This window comes from Geotrypetes seraphini, chromosome 8 (assembly GCF_902459505.1).
Source record: "Geotrypetes seraphini chromosome 8, aGeoSer1.1, whole genome shotgun sequence".
Lineage (NCBI taxonomy): Eukaryota > Metazoa > Chordata > Amphibia > Gymnophiona > Dermophiidae > Geotrypetes > Geotrypetes seraphini.
In genome coordinates, this window is record NC_047091.1 from 193765806 (window position 1) to 193787951 (window position 22146).

Here is a 22146-nt window from a genome sequence, read left to right on the forward strand (position 1 = left end):
ATACATTAAACATGTAAGAGACAGTCCCTGCTCAATAGAGCTTACATTCCAATTACAACAGCTCACTGAATATCAGGGGCTATCACAGACATCAGGGGAACACCAGGCAGATGCCAATTCTTTTAGATAGAGCAGTGGTTCTCAACTAATGTGTCTTCTAGAGATGGCCAGTGTTTCCTTTACAACCAGCATCTTGAGAGTCAGGTTCTTGAAATCCCTGTAACTTTTCCCTATTAACCGCTGCCTCCAGCCCCAACTGAATGTATTGCACGTCTGCTGTGCTCAGATTCGGTTTGCTAAATGCCTAGTTGCAAATGTTTGTGTTGTTTCACTGTATCTGTTAGTGAAGTGATTTTGTGTTGCTGTTACTGAGCTGACACTGTTTCAAGTTTATCAAGTTTATTATTAGCATTTGATGAATCGCCTATTTGAATTACTAAGCAATGAACAAAATTTAAAAAATAGTGTAAATTACATAAAAACAAACCAAATAACAAAGAAGGAAGGGAAGGAGGAAAAGTTACAATTTATCTTAGAAGATAAACAAGGAAATACAAAAGGAATTGGGGGAGGGTTGAAACTAGAGCACATTTTAAAATTATGGTAAATTTAAATGTTAAAAGCATCTTTAAAAAGATAAGATTTTAGCGATTTTTAATATATTGTGGCAGAGAGTTCCACCATTGAGGGCCCATTACAGAGAACATGTCGTGCTCAAGTCCTAGCGATAACTTAATGAATTGCAGATCTAAAAAGAAATCTGTTTTGTGCTAGTCCGGAAAAGGTCCCCCATAGTTGTTTTCAACACGTCCAGCCATCTGATTGCAGGTCACCCTCTTCACACGGTTCCTTCAATCTTCCCAAACATGATGTTCTTCTCCAGTGATCACTCTCTTCTGACGATGTGACCAAAATAACTTCATTTGGGCTTTGAATGATCTCCAGTCATGGTACATGGGCTTGATGTGCCACTGGGGCTTGTGTACATCTGAGATGACACTAGAGTTTGAATATATTACATTACATTACATTAGTGATTTCTATTCCGCCTGTGCCTTGCGGTTCTAAGCGGATTACAATTAAAAGAGATCTGGACATTACCGAGAGAATTACATAACAACGATTCAAGTAAATTACATGTTATGGTAGGGAGTTACAAATTAGAAGATATCTGGATTTTTCGATAGAATTACATAGCAGGATTCTAGTAATTACAGGGTACAGTGGAGAATATATATTTTTTGTAAAATGTGGAATCTGGGACAGCTTTTTGATATGGGGTAAGCAAATTCATACTAAATGTATAAACAGGGAAATATTTTGGTGTGCTTTATTCAGCTGTGTGTCATGAACCTTGTCTGTCGGGGTCTGTCACAAAAGAAGAAAGGTGGAGAACCACTGATATTGAGGGAACATTTTCAATGCTTTTGTAATGTTTTCATAAATGAACAGAAATTGTTCTTTAAAGGGGAGAATGTGGTGCAGTGGTTAAAGCTGCAGCCTCGGCACTCTGGAGTTGTGGGTTCAAACCCATGCTACTCCTTGTGACCCTGGGCAAGTCACTTAATCCCCCCATTGCCCCAGGTACATTAGATAGATTGTGAGACAGAGAGGGAAAATGCTTGAGTACCTGAATAAATCCATGTAAACCATTCTGAGCTCCCCTGGGGGAACAGTATAGAAAATTGAATAAATAAATAGTGTGAAAAGTTTTAGCCTCTGATAACCAGAGCTGATACTGTGATGTCACAATGCCTCATTCCACCAATAAGAACCAACCTCATCAGTGATGTCACAATGGCTTGATTGTCCTATACTTGTCTCTCTTCTGCTACGTTTTGATTTCTAGAGTGGTGCAGTGGTTAAAGCTACAGCCTCAGCAGCCTGAGATTGTGGGTTCAAACCCTGGCCAAGTCACTTAATCCCCCCCTTGCCCCAGGTATATTAGATAGATTGTGAGACAGACAGGGAAAATGCTTGAGTACCTGAATAATCTCATGTAAACCGTTCTGAGTATAGAAAATTGAATAATAAACAAATGACTATCCAATGTTTTCATTTATTAATTCACTAGTAAAAAGTTTAGGTCCCTTTGCTGTTGGCATTACATGAAAGATTTGTGCAAGACTTGAGGGGAAATATTTCTTCTTCTTCTCATAGTCCTCCGATCAACCATTTGCTCTCCCGGTCATTCCCGAAGGAAGCCCAATGCAGGCAGAAGTGCAGTGACGGTGGAAGCTGCACTTCTGCAGGAGCGCGCGCCGCTGATGCGCAGCCAGCATTTGTGCAAACTCCCTGCGCCTGCCATTGCAAGCTGGGCTTTGCAACTTGTTTCAGGAGTCAGATGGCTTCGGCTTTCCCTGGACTTGGCTGATTGCCGCTGCAGTGCAGCCTCTCGCTTGCAGCCGCAGCCTGGCTCCAGGAAAGATCCCGGCTAGCAGGGTGGACTTCCTTCTGGGGGAAAGCCGCTGCTCTTTTCATTGCAAGTGCCTTTCCCAAAACCTCCAAATGAAGATGGTGATTCCAGAAGGTAAGTGCCCCGCCTAGTTTTCATGGTATAGGATTGCTGTGCATCGTTAGAAAAAGAAGCTGGTTTAGGGAAACCTGGAGTGAACATTTTCATTCTCTGTCTATAAAATAAACCTACGCTTTGTCTGATTTCTAAGGAGTTGACTTCAGATATGAAGCCAAGTTTTGCAAGTTCTGCTCCTTTCAAGGAAAATCTGTTTCGAAAGGACTTTTCTTTGATCTTCTTGACGTTTCCTTTGTAGTTCCAGACTCCATGGTTTGTGCCACTTTAATGAGGCAAAAAGAAAGTGAATAACGCTGCGCGTTCAAAATCTATTAAGAGACTCCGCAACTGGCGATTTTCAAGTAGGTCAACTCTGTAGAATGATATTTAAGAAGGCTTTGAATTTGCTTTTCCGTGGCTGATTTCCAGCAAGAGCCTTTCTGTTCCAATTGGTCAAGTCTCAAAAGGAAATTATGCTGTAGAAGACCCCCATCTTATCAGTTTCAAGATTTGAATCACAGCTATTGTGCTAATGATTTCTGGGTTAATAGCACTAGACTTTTTCCCTGTAGATTATATCAGATTGATTTCTGTTAGCATCAGAATTTCTTCTCCCTCTGGAGGGAAACAGGCTGCAAATAATTTTCACCTTTAAGGAGCCTATTTAAAGACCTGAAAAAGCTGAGCTAAAATGTACATTACTCAAACAAAAGACATCTCTCTGACAGGGGTCTAGAATAGCAATAAGACTCAATAGCATTGACAATGTCAGAGACTAAATTCCAGTTATGGTCCTCAATTCTTTTTTCTGCCCAGTTTCAGTTTCCGTCAAAAGGTTATTTTCATTTTCAGCCAACAATGACCTTATGTTTCCAGTGGAAGCCCCAAATGTGTGCTGTGTAATGATAAGTCAGAGTAGTTGTCCCATTTCGTTCCTCCCCTACCCATTCATCCTCTGGGTCTTTCATACAATCCCTGGTGGTCTATTGGTAGCATTGGGGGAGAATCGATCCCCAATTACTCCTGCCCATTCTGGCTCTGCTCTCAAAATGGCTGCCATGCCTGGAACATTTTCCTGCCCTGACAATACCATGAGACCAACAGGGGTTGTAAGCTAGTCCTGGGGGGGTATTCTGTATTCTTTTTTTTGTACTGTTATAATCTTGCACAATAGTTTGTATGGTAAATAGAGTGCTTCAAACAGATGTTTTTGATTTAAAATTTTAGCTGGAATTTAAGTCTCTAAATTTGGGATAAGCTCCTTATTTCTGTAGTGCAGCACTGTACTTTAAACTCTCTGTTCAGATATGACGTCAGCTGCTACTCCAAGTGTGACACGGTGGCTTTTAGTTTCAGTTTTTCATTAACTGCAGACCATGTGTGTGGTGGCTGTTTTACTGGGAAGTAGAATATGGTCTTTCATGATATAAATTATATTCTGGCTTGGATACTGTGGGTTTAGCAGAGGGATAGTTCACATTTACACAACTGAGTTTTGGCTGCAGTTTTGGTTTTGGCCAAAAGCTTTCAGACACTTTCTGTGGCAGATTCATTTTTGGCTGAAACTGAAAAGAGCAGTTTCAGTCATCCTCTATCACAGAAAAATAGACAACGACAGCAGATAAAGGCCAAATGACTCATCTACCTCAGAGAACCATTGTGTTTCTCAAAATCAAATACAGACTTCATCGCCACTGGGATGCTGTTTCATGCATCCACTACCCTATCCATAAAGCATTTCTTTATTTTTCTTTAGTTATTTAATGGCACTTAAAATACCACAAATTATCCTTAAGGCATCTAAACGGTTTACATTAAAACTATATATACAGTAAACTCAAAGGGCCAAATTCTATAAAGGGCACCTAAGTTCGGCCTAAAGTTAGGCGGAACTTAGGCATCCAGACTAAGTAATTAATGAGCGATTTAAGGGTCTTTACAAGTGATAATTGGCAGATGGGCATCCTAAGGATATGGACCCGAGTTCGAGATGCTTCCACAATTCTGTGGGCACCCTTCGGGATTAACTGCACCTAACTAGGCATGGCATGGGAGAGGCTTTGATTTGGGCGTCATAGTGCGTTCATGTAATGCCAAAATTATAGATGAATGAAAAGCAGTTTTACTTTTCAGTGTGTTTTGGGCTACAGATAGACAGGAGTTCTGTGGACGGACTATAGGCAGGCTTTGGACATCCTTAATGCGATCTGCTAAATAGCTTTCAGAGTTTTTATTTTTGCTTAGGTAAGCTCAAAATACATTTAATTAGCCACCACATAAACAGGCAACATCAATACAAAATATATTGCATGTAAAACCTACTAGTTTTTTGGTCAAACAGCAATAGTATTTGCTAATTGTAGCACATGAAACACACAGCTTTATGTTTTTTGCTAAAGAGCTACCCTTTTTTCCCCTCACTAAAGAGTGTTCCAATGAGGTCATTCTTCAAAGAGATACATTCAGAATACAAAGCATATGAGAAAAATATATAGATTGCATAGATTATTTCATTTGCAAAAGGTTAAACACAGATAAAACAGATACAGACCTTAGCATGGCTTCTAGTTCATTGCAAATGGAGGTGTGCAGCTGTACAACGGTGACCTCATTGTGAGATCATCAAGGTGCACCTGGAAGGTAGAATGCCATAATTGAAATATGTTCTGGGGGAGCTGGTTAGGATTTGAGCATGGCAACTTCTAAGTTATCATATCACATGTGAGGAAGAAACACATATTCAGAAACTGCTGTGGCTCAATGGGTAAAAACCCTCTGCTCATCTTCCAGAGGACGTGGGCCCAAATCCTAACCAGCTCCCCCAAACATATATTTTAATTATGGCATTCTACCTTCCAGGTGCATCTTGATGATCTCACAATGAGGTCACCATTGTACAGCTGCACACCTCCATTTGCAATGAACTAGAAGCCTTGCTAAGGTCTTTATCTGTTTTTAACCTTTTGCAAATGAAGTAATCTATGCAATCTATATATTTTTCTCATGTGCTTTGTATTCTGAATGTATCTCTTTGAAGAATGACCTCATTGGAGCACTCTTTAGTGAGAAAAAAAAGGGTAGCTCTTTAGCAAGAAACAAAGCTGTGTTTTTCATGTCCTACAATTAGCAAATACCATTGCTGTTTGGCCAGAAAATTAGTAGGTTTTGCATGCAATATCTTTTGTATTGATGTGTCCTGTTTATGTGGTGGCTTATTAAATGTATTTTGAGCTTAATAAAGCAAAAATAAAAACCCTGATACCTATTTAGCAGATCGCATTGGAAACATCCAAAGCCCACCTATGTCCCGTCCATAGAACTCAGGTCTTATCTGAAGCTCAAACTATGTTGAAAAGTAACCTCCTTACAATGCCTTTAAAACCTAGTTTTATAATTGCTATGCAGCTTGTTAGCTCACTCTTTAGCACACTGGTTAAACCTACAGCCTTCTACACCAATGTTCCTAGTTCGAATCCAACTCACTACCTCTGACAGAAAATAAATAAATAAAAAGATTAAACATTAAAAAAATAAATAAATGGTATGGTGCTAACATTTTACAATTATAATTTTAAAAAATAGTATAAATTCACCATTCTAATAACGTCAGAATGATAACATTAAGGACATTGTTTGGACGTCTACCTCCTGCCTAAAAAAACTATTCTGTAAAGGGCATCCAAAACGTTGGACGTCCAACCGATGCTGAGCACTGCTCAGCATGATTCAACAAAGTGCGCCTAATGAGGATGTCCAAACTACGCCTAACTTTAGACACACTTTGCAGAATTTGCCCTAAAATGTACAAGCACTGCGGTTTACATTATAATAACATACCATGCAATCAAAAGTACAAACAATGCATTATTTTGTAGATAGAAAGGGACGAGCTGTGCTTATGATGCTGCAAAAGACTGTTTTAAAAGATGCATTTTAAATTCTTATAAAGTAGGTAAGTTTCTCATATGGAGAGGACGATCTTTCCAGAACTTAGGCCCGACACAACAGAAGGCAGAGAGTTGAGAAGATGAGAGACATATTTCAGAGGGAAGATAAAGCCAATAAGTTATTATTGGCTGAACAGAGAGGACAGTTGGGCTGGTAGGGAATTATTAATTTATTGAGGTAAAGTGGTGCTGATAGAGAAAAGATTTATCTACTAATGTAAGAAGCTTAAAGGAAATATAACTTGATAAAGGGAGCCAGTGTTCTTTCTTAAGCAATGGCACAACATGGCTGAAACGATGAGTTGAGTACTCCTGAGCCTATCCTCTTTCACTTTCATCCTATGCACCCTTATTCCAGAGATTCATTCAATCGGACTTGCCTCCTGTGTATTTATGCCACAGAGATATTTAAACATCTCTATCACATCTCGCATCTGCCACCTTTCTTTCAAAGTATACATTTTGAGGTCTTTAAGTCTGTCCTTATATGCTTTATGACACAGACCCCCTAGCCAACTCCATCCTGTTTATATCTTTTTGAAGACGTGGTATTGAGAATTGTACACATTTCTATAGTATAAATGGGGTCTTCTAGAAGCAAGGGAGTCTTGGATTTGCTACAGAAAGAACTGTTCCAGCAGTTGGTAAAGGAACCCATGTAGGATGGAACTATGGTGCTTACAAATGAAGAAAATGTTTCCGATATTAACAGTGGGTGATCATTTGGCATCTAGTGATCACTGAATGGTGTGGTTCAATATTAAGATGCAGGAGGGGAAGATTTATTCAAGATTGAAGCTTCTATACTTCAAAAGAACTAACTGCCAAAATGGAGGAATACCTCAAGGAGGACTGGTTGGGAACAGCTGAAGAAAGTAGAACAATAGTGGGCAAAACAAACCTTATGTTAGAAAAGTAAATAAAAGTAAGAGAAAAAGAATCCCACTTTGGATCTCAAATTAAAAAGTATGGGAAAAAAGATTAGTCTTCATAAATTAAAAGACAGAAAGAGGAGGACAATCAAAGATATCTGAAAAAGCTATGAGAAGTTGGAAAAGCTGTCAGAAGAGCAAAGATTAGTGAACAAGACTTTTTTTAAAAGATATATTATGTAAATGATAGCAGAAAGTGTCAAAATGGCTCAGAGGTGAAGAGATAAATATGTAGAAGCTGATAAGGATAAGGATGAACTGCTTATCAATTATTTCTGTTATGTGTTCACAGATGAAGGGTTGGGGGTAGGACCACATAAAATAAATGCAAATGGGGATAGATGTGTGGAAGTTTATGACAGATTCTCAGAAAATTGTGTTTATGGGGAGCTAGCTAAATTAAAAATAGACAAAGCGATGGTGCCTGGTGGGATACATCTGAGAGTACTCAAGGAACTCAGAGAAGTTCTGGCGGCTCCATTGTCTCATCTTTTCAATGCTTCTTTAGAATCTGGAGGACCATATAAGAGCAGGTGTGGTCCCTCTGCAAGATAAAATCAATGGGGCTGGGAGACACACTAACTACATGGGTCAATAATTGGCTGAGTGGCAGACTTCAGAGGGTGGTAGTTAACGGTACCCTCTCTAAAACATCAGAGGTGACCAGTGGAGTACCACAGGGCTCAGTCTTGGGCCCGCCCCTTTTCAACATATTCATAGGGGACCTAACTCAGGGGCTTCAAGGTAAGATAACATTATTCGCTGACGATGCCAAACTATGCAATATAGTGAGAGACGGCAATTCACCCGATAGTATGACACAGGACCTACATTTGTTGGAGGTTTGGTCCTCGACCTGGCAGCTTCAATGCTAAGAAATGCAAGATCATGCACCTCGGCAGCAGAAATCCGTGCAGAACTTACACCTTGAATGGTGAGACCTTAGCTAGAACTTCAACAGAACGAGACTTGGGAGTGATCATCAGCGCAGACATGAAAACTGCTGATCATGTGGAGAAGGCTTCATCTAAGGCAAGACAGTTGTTAGGTTGCATCTGCAGGAGTTTCGTCAGCCGGAAGCCTGAAGTCATAATGCCATTATACAGAACCATGGTGAGACCTCATTTGGAAAAGATGTGCTGAGAGTAGAGTCAGTGCAACGGATGGCCACCAGGATGGTCTTGGGGCTCAAGGATCTATTGTACGAGGAAAGGCTGAAAAATTTGCGGCTGTACTCACTCGAGGAACGTAGGGAGAGAGGAGACATGATCGAGACGTTTAAGTATATTACCGGCCGTATCGAGATGGAAGAAGAGATTCTCTTTCTCAAAGGACCCTCAGCCACAAGAGGGCATCCGCTCAAACTCAGGGACGGGAAATTTCATGGCGACACTAGGAAATATTTCTTCACCGAGAGAGTGGTTGATCCTTGGAACGAGCTCCCGGTGCAGGTGATCGAGGCAAACAGCGTGCAAGAATTTAAGAGCAAATGGGATGCCCATGTGGGATCCCTTAGAGGGTTAAGCCAAGGGAACCTGTCACCAGGAGTGGGATCCCTAGGATAGTAGACTTGGGGGTGGGTCAGTAGAGTGGGCAGACCTGATAGTCTATGGCCCTTATCTGCCATCATCTTCTATGTTTCTATGTTTCTAAGAGCAGAAGTAAGGTGGAGGTTGGGATTACAGGTCTGTTAGTCTGACCTCAGTGGTGAGTAAACCAATGGAAATGCTTTTTAAGCAGAGGATTGTGAGGTTTCTAGAATCGAATGGACTGCAAAACCTGAGGCAGCATGGTTTTACTAGAGGCAGGTCTTAAAGGACAAATCTGATGGGGGGTTTTGACTGTGTGACCAATCAGCTTGATATGAGGACACTAGATGTGGTGTACTTAGATTTTAGCAAAGCCTTTGACACAGTTCCACATAGGCAACTGATAAATAAACTGAGTGTCCTTGGGATGGGCCCTAAAGTGAAGGCCTGGGTTAAAAACTCATTAAGTGAAAGGAAACAAAGGGTAGTGGTAAATAAAATTTGCTCAGAGAAAAAGGATGTTGTAAGTGAAGTACCATAGGGCTCTGTCCCCTGAGCAGGGTATTTTTAACATCTTTGTGAGTAATATTGCAGAAGGACTGTCTGGTAAGGTTTGCCTTTTGTGGATGATCTTAGGGTGGCCAAATAGGTTGAATAGTAGATGGCAAAAGCTAAAAGAATGCTAGGGTGCACAGGGAGAGGTATCGCCAGTAGGAAAAAGGAGGTATTGAAGCCCCTTTATAAGACTCTGGTGAAACCTTATTTATAATATTGTGTACCACTGGTGTACCTAGCATATGTGACACCCGGGGCCCATCATTTTTTGACACCCCCCCATCTGTACGAAAAACACGATTTTTAGTAACAAGCCACATGTCACACATGAGTACCTAGGAAAAGACAACATCTTACTGCAGTGAGCAGTACAACATCAATACACCCATTGTAAAACTAAACAAGCCAGACTAGTACAAATCAATCCTGCAGTCAATCCTAACAAAAAACCATGTCTTTCGAACACACAGAACACAGAAAACACCTTCGTGTAGTATGGAATATGTAATCAAAACTAACCCCTCCCTCTTTTTCAAAACTGTAGTGTGGATTTTAGTCACGGTGGTAACAGCTCTGACGCTCATAGAATTCTGAGCATCAGAGCTGCTACCACCACGGCTGGCGCTAAAAAACGCTCCACAGTTTTGTAAAAGGAGAGGATAAAATAGAAATACATAGACAAAGGTTAAATTGAACCAGTAAGAAGCTGGACTCTGCATACAGTGCACCACAGAAACAGTGACACATGTCTCCTAAAGCAATAAATATATAGAAATTTTTTTTCTACCTTTGTCTTCTGTGGTTTCTGCTCTCCTCATCTTCTTGTAACTCTCTTCCTTCCATCCACTGTCTGCCGTCTCTCTTCCCCTATATGGCATCTTCTTTCCTTCTATGCCCCTTCCAGAAACTGTATGCCTCCCCCTTCCATCTCTTCTTTCACCCCCATTGGTCTGGCATCTCTCTCCTCTCCTTCCCTCTCCCACACATCTCCTCTGCAATCCCTTTCCCTTTTTTCCCTCATTTTCCTTTTCAATTTATTTCTGCATCTGTCTAGATTACGTTCTTACTACACTCTCATCAATGTCATTTTTTTACTGTCTACCTAAACCTTGCCACCTCTTTTCCTCACCCCTTCAGTGTTTCCCTAACTCAATCCTTTTCTCCCCATCATGTGCCCTCCTTTTATTTATCCCCTCTTTCCATCGTGTACCCTGTTTCTCCAACCCTTCCATCTAGTACCTTCTCGCTCTGTCCACTTCCATCCAGTGTCTGCTCCCCTCTTTCTCTCTTCCCATTTCCTTCCTGCATTTGCTCCCTTATCTCTCCCATCTGCACTTCCATCCAGCATAGGCTCCCCACTACCATCCAATGTCTGCCCTTTTTCTCGCCATCCACCCCTCTTCAATCAGCATCTGCCCCCTTTCTTTCCCTACAATATCCTTCCCCCTTATGTCTCTCCCCTTTCTCTGTACATCAATTCTATCAGCACCACCCTTCCATACCACCTTGCCCCCTTTCTTTCCCTCCACCACTCTTCCATTCCAGCAATCTTGCTCCTTTCTTTCCCTTCATTCAGCAAGGTCCCACGATGACTGTAGATGCTGGCTGCCAGTCCACCCCACTCCAACGTACTTGCTCTGGAGTGGACTCAGCAGCCGCATGCTGGAAGGTCCCGCGATGACTCGTCTGCCGACTCTGCTCCGGAAGAAGTAAGTTATGTCGGAGGAGGTGGACCCGACAGACGCAGGGAGTTGAGGCAAAGTCCCGCAATGACTGCGTCTGCCGGGTCCACCCCTTCCAACGTAACTTACTTCTTCCGGAGCAGAGCCGACAGATGAGTCCTCATGGGATCTTCCTGCACCTCAGCGCAGCTGCCAACTCTACTGCAGAAAAAGTAAGTCAGAGGTAACGTGACCATTTATTTTTTTTCATCAAAAGGGGACATCTATTAATTGACTGTGTATCCTTTCTTTCATTTCTTTCTTTCTGCACTCAGGCTCAACAATTGTCCCTTTCTATTCCCTCCCTCCTTCCTTCCCATGTCCTTAGTGCCCCCAGTGCCTCCTTCCTATGTCCATGGTACCCCCAGTGTCTCCTTCCCGTGTCCTTAGTGCCCCAAGTGTCTCCTTCCTGTGTCCATAGTGCCCCCAGTGCCCCGTCCTGTGTCCTTAGTGCCCGCAGTGCCTCCTTCCCGTGTGCATAGTACCCCCAGTGTCTCCTTCCATTGTCCATAGTGCTCCCAGTGCCTCCTTCTTGTGTCCATGGTGCCCCAAGTGTCTCCTTCCCGTGTCCTTAGTGCTCCCAGTGCCTCCTTCCTGTGTCCATAGTGCCACCAGTGCCTCCTTCCTGTGTCCATGGTGCCCCCAGTGCCTCCTTCCTGTGTCCATAGTGCCCCCAGTGCCCCGTCTTGTGTCCTTAGTACCCCCAGTGCCTCCTTCCCATGTCCATAGTGCCCCCAGTGCCTCCTTCCTGTGTCCATAGTGCCCCCATGGCCTCCTTCCTGTGTCCATGGTGCCCCCAGTGTCTCCTTCCTGTATCCTTAGTGCCCCCAGTGCCTCCTTCCTGTGTCCATGATGCTCCAGTGACTTCTTCCTGTATCCATGGTGCTCCAGTGCCTCCTTCCTGTGTCCATAGTGCCCCCAGTGCCCCGTCCTGTGTCCTTAGTGCCCCAGTGCCTCCTTCCTGTGTCCATAGTGCCCCCAGTGCCCCGTCTTGTGTCCTTAGTGCCCCCAGTGCCTCCTTCCCATGTCCATAGTGCCTCCAGTGCCTCCTTCCTGTGTCCACAGTGCTCCCATGGCCTCCTTCCTGTGTCCATAGTGACTCCAGTGCCTCCTTCCTGTGTCCTTGGTGCCCCCAGTGCCTCCTTCCTGTGTCCTTACATCCACCCGCCGACAAGAAGTCTTTCCCGACGTCAATTCTGACGTCGGAGAGGACATTCTGGGCACTATGGACACTATTTCATCCCCTCCCCCAATCCCAGACAGATTAAAAGCAAGTTCTTTGCAATAACCTCACACTGTAAAAATGATTTTTAAAGTATATATGGGCAGCTAAAGCCATTAAGCAAAAATCAAATGAAAATAATAAATATTGCAATAATCAATATTCAGATACAATACGTATTAGCGTAATGTTTTGACAATTGTGCTACACTGTTTTCCCCCTTCTTCTCAGTCTCACCTTCAACATTTGGCCCACCGTTCCTTCCCTCCCTTCCTGGTCTCCTCTTTAAAGCAGCTTGCAGAGGGTCGCCGGTCAGCTGTAGTGAACCTCGCAGGCTGTTGTTGACTTCTGCAGCACGTTCCCTTTCCTGCGGTCCCACCCCTCCTCTGACGTACGGGATCATGGCAGAGGGAACATGCTGCAGAGGTCGATGGCAGCCTGTGAGGTTCGCTACAGCTGACCGGCGATCCTCTGCAGGCTGCTTTGAAGAGGAGACTGAGAAGCCGGGATGGTGAAAGGGAAGGAATGGCGGGCCAAATTTGGCCCTCGGGCCTGAGTTTGACACCCCAGTTTAGGGAAAGGAGGAGATAGTGAATGCTGTGGATAGGCAGACTAGATGGACCATTTGGCCTTTATCTGCAGTCATCTTTCTATGTTTCTATGTCAAATAGCACTGAGAAGAATAGGTATCTCTCTGTTTGAAGGCTCACATTTAAAAATAAAAAAAAAATAAAAAGTTGATGTGGGATTTGAAGCAGTGCCCTTGGTTTACAGTTCAGTACACTGACCATTAGGCCACCCTTCAGATCTTCTTGCTGCTGTTTTCAGAATACCTGATGTTGTCAGGGTAGGGTTAGCAGATGTCTGGATTTGAGGACATGTCCGGGGGTCCGGATGGCTTTTCAAAACCTGGCACTTGTCCGGGTTTTGAAAAGCTTCCAGCTAGCAGCAATGTCTGATGCAACGCAGTGACATCAAGTGCATGCGTGTGACATCACCACATCACACCAGCGCATGCACAGATGCCCTCCTGACAAGCAAACAGGTTGAGGGGGAGCAGGGCTGGGGCGGATTGGGAGAGTCTGGGCTGGGGCCAAATTTTCATTACAGAAAATCTGGGAACCTAGGACAGGATGCACAAATGCTCCAACACTATGGTAGGTAGAAGCGATTTGGTTTTTACTGGGTGATGCTTAGCATAGCATGCAAATAATATGCATTCAATTCTGCCATAGCTGGGGAGGAAATGTGCCTGGGCTTGCTCAGATGAGCAATCTCTAGGCACATCTCCTCGCCCATCTCTGGTGTCAAATTTCTTCTGCCCAACTTCTGCTCTCCTGCCGAGCCAACTGATCACAGTAGGGGAATCCCTGATCAGCTGAGCTTGTAGGACTGCCCGAAGCTGGTTTCAGATAGTCCTGCTGGCTCAGCTGATCAGGGCTTCTCCTGCTGTGATCAACTGAACTGGTAGGAGAGCAGGGAGTAATACCCCCCTCCATTCCTCCCTCCTGACAGCTCCCCATACCTTTAGTTGAAATCAGCAGGAAGGATGACCACTCCCTCCTCTCTCTGAGCCTTCTCCTCCCTGATGCATCCTGGAATTCACTGAGAGGGGCCTAAGGCCCTGATTGGATGCATCGAGAAGGGGAAAGCCTGCCATTTTGAAGAGGCAGGCCTAGAGAGAGGAGGGAGTGGACATCCTTCCTGCTGATTTCAACTAAAGGTATTGGGAGCTGGGGGGGGGAGGGTGACTTTTAAAAAAAATTATTTTCATTTGTCAGGAAGGAATGGGGAGGCTGTCGGGGAGAGTGTGACATTTTTTAGTTTATTTTGCACGGCTGTTGTGTGATCACACAACAGATGTGCAACAGCTGAGCCCATTAAAATAAAATAAAAAACAAAGTCCTAGTGATGCATTTGCATAGAGTTCTCAGTCTAGAAATGGATTTTTGTGTTATGTTATATCATATTAGCCCCTTTGAGTAGAAAGTTATATACTCAGCCTTAATAAATTTTCAAAGGGACTAATTTAGGAGAATAACTCTCAATGTTGGGAGCATTAATCTTTTGAATATTGGGCCCAAAATATTTGTCCAATAGGTAGAGTGGAGAGGTTGATGTGGAAGAAAGCATTGTATATATACTGTATTAATGAATGGTCTAAGGCAGGGGTGTCCAATGTCGGTCCTTGAGGGCCGCAATCCAGTCGGGTTTTCAGGATTTCCCCAATGAATATGCATGAGATCTATTAGCATACAATGAAAGCAGTGCATGCAAATAGACCTCATGTATATTCATTGGGGAAATCCTGAAAATCCGACTGGACTGCGGCCCTCGAGGACCGACATTGGACACCCCTGGTCTAAGGTGACATATATCCAACTGACCTGAGCCTCTATGTGTCCTTCCATTTCTCTCTGGTAAAGCACTCCAAAAATACAGATGGTGAACCTCTGAATGGAAATGAACTACGACCGTGATAATCTCATCCTGAACTATGCACCTATATGCTCATTGTCTCTCCTCTACAAGGTGGTAACGTATCACATTGTATGGTATAGGAAGTTTTCCTTTCACCGTTTCTCCCAGAAACATGCAGAAATTAACAGTACGAATGTTTTATTTTAGTAAGGAGATTTACATATAACAAAACAAAACACTGCACACACCCCAAAAAATATATATCAGATAATAACAACAACAACAGTAATAATACAGGTCTCATTGCAGGCTCAAGTGGAGGGAGGGAGTGTCAGCATTGTTAGCAACAGGGCACATCAAGCTCTGCATCTGCTGTGGCTGGTCATCCTCTCAGTCCTGGCCTTTATGGCTCACACCTTAGTCACCAGCTCCCTGGGCCAACATTGGTGGGTGCAGACTTCCTGTTGCCTCAGCTTCTTCCCCTTCAAGCTTAGGAGGAAGATTCTGAGGAAAAGGAACCCTCTTCCTCCCCCTACTGCTCAGGTCTAGGTACAACATGCCCTGTTCTCGCCATTGGCTGGCTTGACTCCTCAGCTGTGTGTCATTCCTTCTGACCTGGACATCTGAAGGCATAAAGGAAGGGTAAAGGGCATGGGACTGGATATACCACTTTTCCTGTGTGGTTTACACAATCAAATCCGTTTACATGGGGCAATGAAGTGTAAAGTGACTTGCCCAGAGTTAGAGAATGAAATGGAGACAAATATTTATCCATCCCATCCCCGTCCCCGTCCCATTCCTGTAAGCTCTACCTTAACTTCACAAGCCTCAAACACTTATGATTTTAAAGTGTTTGAGGCTTGTGCAGATGAGGACAGAGCTTGCAGGGACAGGAAAAGAACTCACTGGGATGGGACGGGAAGGGAAACATTCGTCCCCATGTCATTCTCTACCCAGAGTCACAAGGAGTTGCAGTGGGAATCAAACTCAGAACCTCAGGGCGCTGAGGCAGTTGCTCTAATCACCAGCCCACTCCTTCACAACTGTGACCAAATACATGGGGTTGGAGGCAGCACACAGACACAGGACAGATACACTAGATGCCATTCGGTAGGGAAGTCCAATGTGCATGTTGAAATCGTGTGACCGGGCGCAGCAAATGACCTAATCCAGTGCACATAAACCTCGGCCGAGTGGTTGGCGAGGATGTTTGGTAGCTTGGTACTGCTTTAATAATAAAAGAGCTCCAAACTGTTTATTGTTTCACCAGCATAAACAAGTGTCAAATAAATTCTCAGGTTTGTATCACCTTGTGCTTAAGTCCAGCATTCACAAACCAAACCAAACCATCGCAGTTTAAGGCAAAAATATGCCAAAACATAAAAGCCTTATTTCAACAAAATGAAAGTTTTTCTTCTGCCAAAATCTACTCTCAATACCATCAAGTGTTTTATGATACTAATCGCAAATCTATTTTTTCAGTCACTGCCCCCTCTCTGTGGAATGCCTTCCCATTAGACGTTCGATTAGAAAACTCGCTTGAAAAATTTAAAGCCAAAAGATGCCTGTACTCTTTAATATCAGCTTTTGTCTCTTAATCCCTTGATCTTAGTGAAGCTTTGAAACATCTAATGCTTCCTCTGAAGTGATTCCCATCCTAATGTTTTTACCACTCCCCATTTACCATCCCTTTTTTACTAATTTTACTTCGATGTATTTTAAACAATCCTTCCCTCCCCTACTTTCCTTCTGTTTCACGTACGTTAACCTAAATTAATCTAGGATTTTTTAAATATTTGATAAAATATTATATTTATTTATTTTAATTGTTTTTTGCGATTTTTTTATATTGTATACTGTTTAGACACTTATTTTGATAGACAGTATATCAAAAATAAAGAAACTTGAAACTTGATACCAACCTGGGTTTTTCCCCTATTTACACAATTTGATATGGTGCAGCACAGAATACATGGACTCCTGAGGAAGGTATAGGCTGCCGAAACATTGACCGTGACTCATATGGATTTTGCTGCCTTATTTGTTATACTATTATTAATAAGTGATTTTATTTTGAATTCCTGCTCTCATTCCGGTCATTGGTGGCTTTTTCTCTCTTTGTAACATATTACTATCATCAGTTTTAGATTGGGTTTCATCTTGCCTGGGATTGACAACAATCCTTGTCTGTGTAAGGTCATTGGCTGTGGTCTGTTCTCATTCCTCCCACATACAGTTGGAAGGTACAGATTATAGTAACATAGTAACATAGTAGATGACGGCAGATAAAGACCCGAATGGTCCATCCAGTCTGCCCAACCTGATTCAATTTAAATTTTTTTTTTTTTTTTTTTCTTCTTAGCTATTTCTGGGCGAGAATCCAAAGCTTTTCCCGGTACTGTGCTTGGGTTCCAACTGCCGAAATCTCTGTTAAGACTTACTCCAGCCCATCTACACCCTCCCAGCCATTGAAGCCCTCCCCTGCCCATCCTCCTCCAAACGGCCATGCACAGACACAGACCGTACAAGTCTGCCCAGTAACTGGCCTAGTTCAATCTTTAATATTATTTTCTGATTCTAAATCTTCTGTGTTCATCCCACGCTTCTTTGAACTCAGTCACAGTTTTACTCTCCACCACCTCTCTCGGGAGCGCATTCCAGGCATCCACCACCCTCTCCGTAAAGTAGAATTTCCTAACATTGCCCCTGAATCTACCACCCCTCAACCTCAAATTATGTCCTCTGGTTTTACCATTTTCCTTTCTCTGGAAAATATTTTGTTCTACGTTAATACCCTTTAAGTATTTGAACGTCTGAATCATATCTCCCCTGTCTCTCCTTTCCTCTAGGGTATACATATTCAGGGCTTCCAGTCTCTCTTCATACGTCTTCTGGCGCAAGCCTCCTATCATTTTCGTCGCCCTCCTCTGGACCGCCTCAAGTCTTCTTACGTCTTTCGCCAGATACGGTCTCCAAAACTGAACACAATACTCCAAGTGGGGCCTCACCAATGACCTGTACAGGGGCATCAACACCTTCTTCCTTCTACTGACTACGCCTCTCTTTATACAGCCCAGAATCCTTCTGGCAGCAGCCACTGCCTTGTCACACTGTTTTTTCGCCTTTAGAACTTCGGACACTATCACCCCAAGGTCCCTCTCCCCGTCCGTGCATATCAGCTTCTCTCCTCCCAGCATATACGGTTCCTTCCTATTATTAATCCCCAAATGCATTACTCTGCATTTCTTTGCATTGAATTTTAGTTGCCAGGCATTAGACCATTCCTCTAACTTTTGCAGATCCTTTTTCATATTTTCCACTCCCTCTACGGTGTCTACTCTGTTACAAATCTTGGTATCATCTGCAAAAAGGCACACTTTTCCTTCTAACCCTTCAGCAATGTCACTTACATACATATTGAACAGGATTGGCCCCAGCACCGAACCCTGAGGGACTCCACTAGTCACCTTTCCTTCCTTCGAGCGACTTCCATTAACCACCACCCTCTGGCGTCTGTCCGACAGCCAGTTTCTGACCCAGTTCACCACTTTGGGTCCTAACTTCAGCCCTTCAAGTTTGTTCAACAGCCTCCTATGAGGAACTGTATCAAAGGCTTTGCTGAAATCCAAGTAAATTACATCTAGCATATGTCCTCGATCCAGCTCTCTGGTCACCCAATCAAAAAATTCAATCAGGTTCGTTTGGCACGATTTACCTTTTGTAAAGCCATGTTGCCTCGGATCCTGTAACCCATTAGATTCAAGAAAATATACTATCCTTTCTTTCAGCAACACTTCCATTATTTTTCCAACAACTGAAGTGAGGCTCACCGGCCTGTAGTTTCCTGCTTCATCCTTGTGACCACTTTTATGAATAGGGACCACATCCGCTCTCCTCCAATCCCCAGGAATCACTCCCGTCTCCAGAGATTTGTTGAACAAGTCTTTAATAGGACTCGCCAGAACCTCTCTGAGTTCCCTTAGTATCCTGGGATGGATCCCGTCTGGTCCCATCGCTTTGTCCACCTTCAGTTTTTCAAGTTGCTCATAAACACCCTCCTCCGTGAACGGCGCAGAATCTACTCCATTTTCTCGTGTAACTTTGCCGGACAATCTCGGTCCTTCTCCAGGATTTTCTTCTGTGAACACAGAACAGAAGTATTTGTTTAGCACATTAGATTCCAAGCATTAGTCTGTATGTGGGTATATAATGGGTTCCAAGGTGTCATGGGCCCAGGGATCTTCATAGCCATCACTATGGGTACTGCACTCTACCAATGCAGGAAAACTGATACAACCTGACTCCCTGTCAATGGGGAGAGTGTGGCGCGGTGGTTAAAGCTACAGTCTTAGCACCCTGAGTGTTTAACCCATAGGTTAAAACCCAGGCTACTCCTTGTGACTCAGGGCAAATCACTTAATCCCCCCCCCCCCCATTGCCCCAGGAACATTAGATAGATTGTGAACTCACCGGGACAGAAAGGGAAAACTGCTGGAGTACCTGAGCTTCCCTGGGTGAATGGTATAGAAAATTGAATAAATAAATAAAATTATAATCCACTTGTAGCATGCATTCTATCCTAATGAAGGGTCATGAAATGGTTAACTGTTGTTTGAAATACTGCTCTGGCCTACATAGCTGGAAACTGTACAATCTGCTGACATCATCTGCTTGAAATGTATGTCCCTGCCTTACCACATTGTAAGCTAAATAGATAAGAGTTTGAGCCATGATGAACCCTGCCCTCCTAAACATGTAACAGTTAGAACTGCAAGGCTTAGATAAGCAGGTAAATGAACTAGCTTCCTATAGGACTATAAGTTGTACCCCTGAACCTATCGCAAGTGCTGGCTTAGGACCAATAATAATTGTAGAAAAGTTATAGAAGTAACAAATGAGAAGTTGTAGATTTTGCATATATTAGTTTGTGAAAAGGGCATAAAAGTCCGTGCGTTTCCTGTTTCTGGCACTCTTGTAAGCAGGCTGCTCACTGCACAAGAGTCCAGCATGCTGTAAATAAAACTCTTGTACTTTCTTCACGCCTCTGACTTTGTGTGTCCAAGTGACCTTTCACTACATGCATGAACATATGTGTGCTTAGGTTACACAGCCTCTGTGTCATGTCTTTATTAATTATCCAAAAGCTGCCATGCCATCAGTAAACCCCTAACTCCCTTCATGCCAACCTTTATGGACACTGTGCCAGCAGCCATCTCCTGGTCCAAATGTTTGATGATGTGTGGGGTCTGCTATTTTGACTTAAACACGTCAATGTTACAGACTGAAAGATAAAAATAACACTTTATTATTCTGTGAACATATAACCCCTGATATTCAAAGCTGTTTAACCAGCCAGAAATGGCCACTGACTGGTTAAATAGTGTTTTGGTGCCTAGTCAGTTTTCTCTGCTGAATATTTGCAGTCAGTGCCAAAAAGTAAACCAAATAGAATGCGCTGACTGGCTAAATCGAGCGGGCAAGTCAAACCATATAAATAGCAGGCCTGTCTTTGCTGAATATTTGCTTAGTTGGTTAAGCTAGTACCAGCCAAAACAACTGGATATTCAATGCCGATCACCAAAAATGGCCTAACATTGACTATCCGGTCTGAGTGCCAACCGCGGCTCTTATGTGGGCTGTCTTCCGCCAGCTGATTATCAGCCCCATAGTACTGGTCCATGAGTCCAGTCTCTCTGCCTCTCTGTACAACAGCAATCCACTTTCTCCCCCTCACTGTGCTAACCCATCCGTTTTAATGTATCTTCCAGAAAGAGAATACAGCATCCATCCAAAATATTTCTCTGCAATTAGGAGTTTGCAGTTAAAATCTACACATACAAGTATTTGTGCAGAGAAGTTCCTGCTCTATTGGTTTGAGTCTGACATGCTTTACATGCTAAGAGCTGTACTCTTCTTCTACATTTCTATATGCACATGCATTGAAATTATAGGGGGGGTGAGTTATGGACAGCACAGAAATATGCCCAGATGACAAAAATATGGTAGATCTACATGCTGGATGTGGTAGAGTCGCAGGATGGCCATCTTTCCATCTTTTCATATGGCCTCTCTTTTCCTCCCTTCCCACCCTTAGCCCATACAGTCTCTCTTTCTCTCCCTTCCCACCCCTCCAACCCATGAAGCCTCTCTTTTTCCCTCTCTTCCCACCCCTCAGGCTGTGCAGCAGCCTCTCTCTTTCTTTCCCTCCCTTCCCACCCCCCAGCCTATGCAGTCTCTCTTTTTCCCTCCCTTCCCAACCCCAGCCTGTACAGCAGTCTCTCTCTTTCCCTCTCTTCCCACTCCATGACCCATGCAGCAGCCTCTCTCTTTCCCTTCCTTCCCACCCCTCCAACCCATAAAGCCTCTCTTTTTTCCCTCTCTTCCCACCCCCAGCCTGTGCAGCAGTCTCTCTTTCCCTCTCTTCCCACCCCAGACCGTGCAGCAGTCTTTCTCTTTCCCTCTCTTCCCACCCCCAGACTGTGCAGCAGTCTCTCTCTTGCCCTCTCTTCTCACTCCCAGACAATGCAGCCTTTTCCCCTCTCTTCCCACCCAAACGCAGCCTGTGCAGCAGCCTCTCTCTTTCCATCCCTTCCCACCCCCAACCCATGCAGTCTCTCTTTTCCCTCTATTCCCGCCCTCCAGCCTGTTCAGTATCCTCTCTCTTTCCCTACAAGCCCACCCCATGGCTATGCCCCTGGGCTATGACCCTCCTTTTGTCTTTCCCTTCAATGTTCTCTTTCCTTTTTTTCAATTGTATTTCCTCTCCTCTTCCTTGCGTTTCCTGTCAGTCTAGTCTAATCTGTACAATATCAAGTATAATATCAAGTATTTAATTAATATTGTTTTATCTTCTTTTATGATATTTGATTGTCATTGGCGGTTTTTAATTTTACCCCTTACATTTTAATTGTAAACTCACTTAGAAATTTGATAAGCGACAGTATCAAATTTTAATAAAACTTGAAACTTGATAAGTTTCAAGTTTATTTAAAATATTTGATATAATCGAAATATCCAAATCCAATACGATTTACAAAATTAAAGATAGAAAAAATAAAAAAATTTCAACAAACAGGACATTAAAAACAATTATGACGTAAAAATACTGTTGAGAAGGAGGGGGAAAAAATTGGATTAAATACAATTCCAAAATAAATGAAAAGGATGGGTAAGGAGACAAAAAGTTTCTACTTAACAGTGTTCCTTGTCCCGATAAGTTCCAGAAATAAGATAGTGTAATTATAAATAGGTCAGTTAAAGGCGTCCTTAAACAGCCAACTTTTTAGTAGGCCTTTGAACTTAGCCAA

The 22146-nt window shown here is 43.2% G+C and overlaps 1 protein-coding gene across 2 annotated transcripts in view; it reads left to right on the plus strand.

Annotated features, from left to right (window-relative positions):
- The first annotated feature begins 2385 nt into the window (after positions 1 to 2385).
- Positions 2386 to 22146, plus strand: part of RTN4R (reticulon 4 receptor) — a 41385-nt gene continuing 21624 nt past the window's right edge. The window contains exons 1-3 of one of the 2 annotated variants that reach the window (XM_033956756.1): positions 2386 to 2530; positions 2772 to 2874; positions 14845 to 14953. The gene's annotated coding sequence lies outside the window, so the exon portion shown is untranslated. The remainder of the gene's footprint in view (positions 2531 to 2771; positions 2875 to 14844; positions 14954 to 22146) is intronic. The other variant, XM_033956757.1, reaches the window with a different exon arrangement.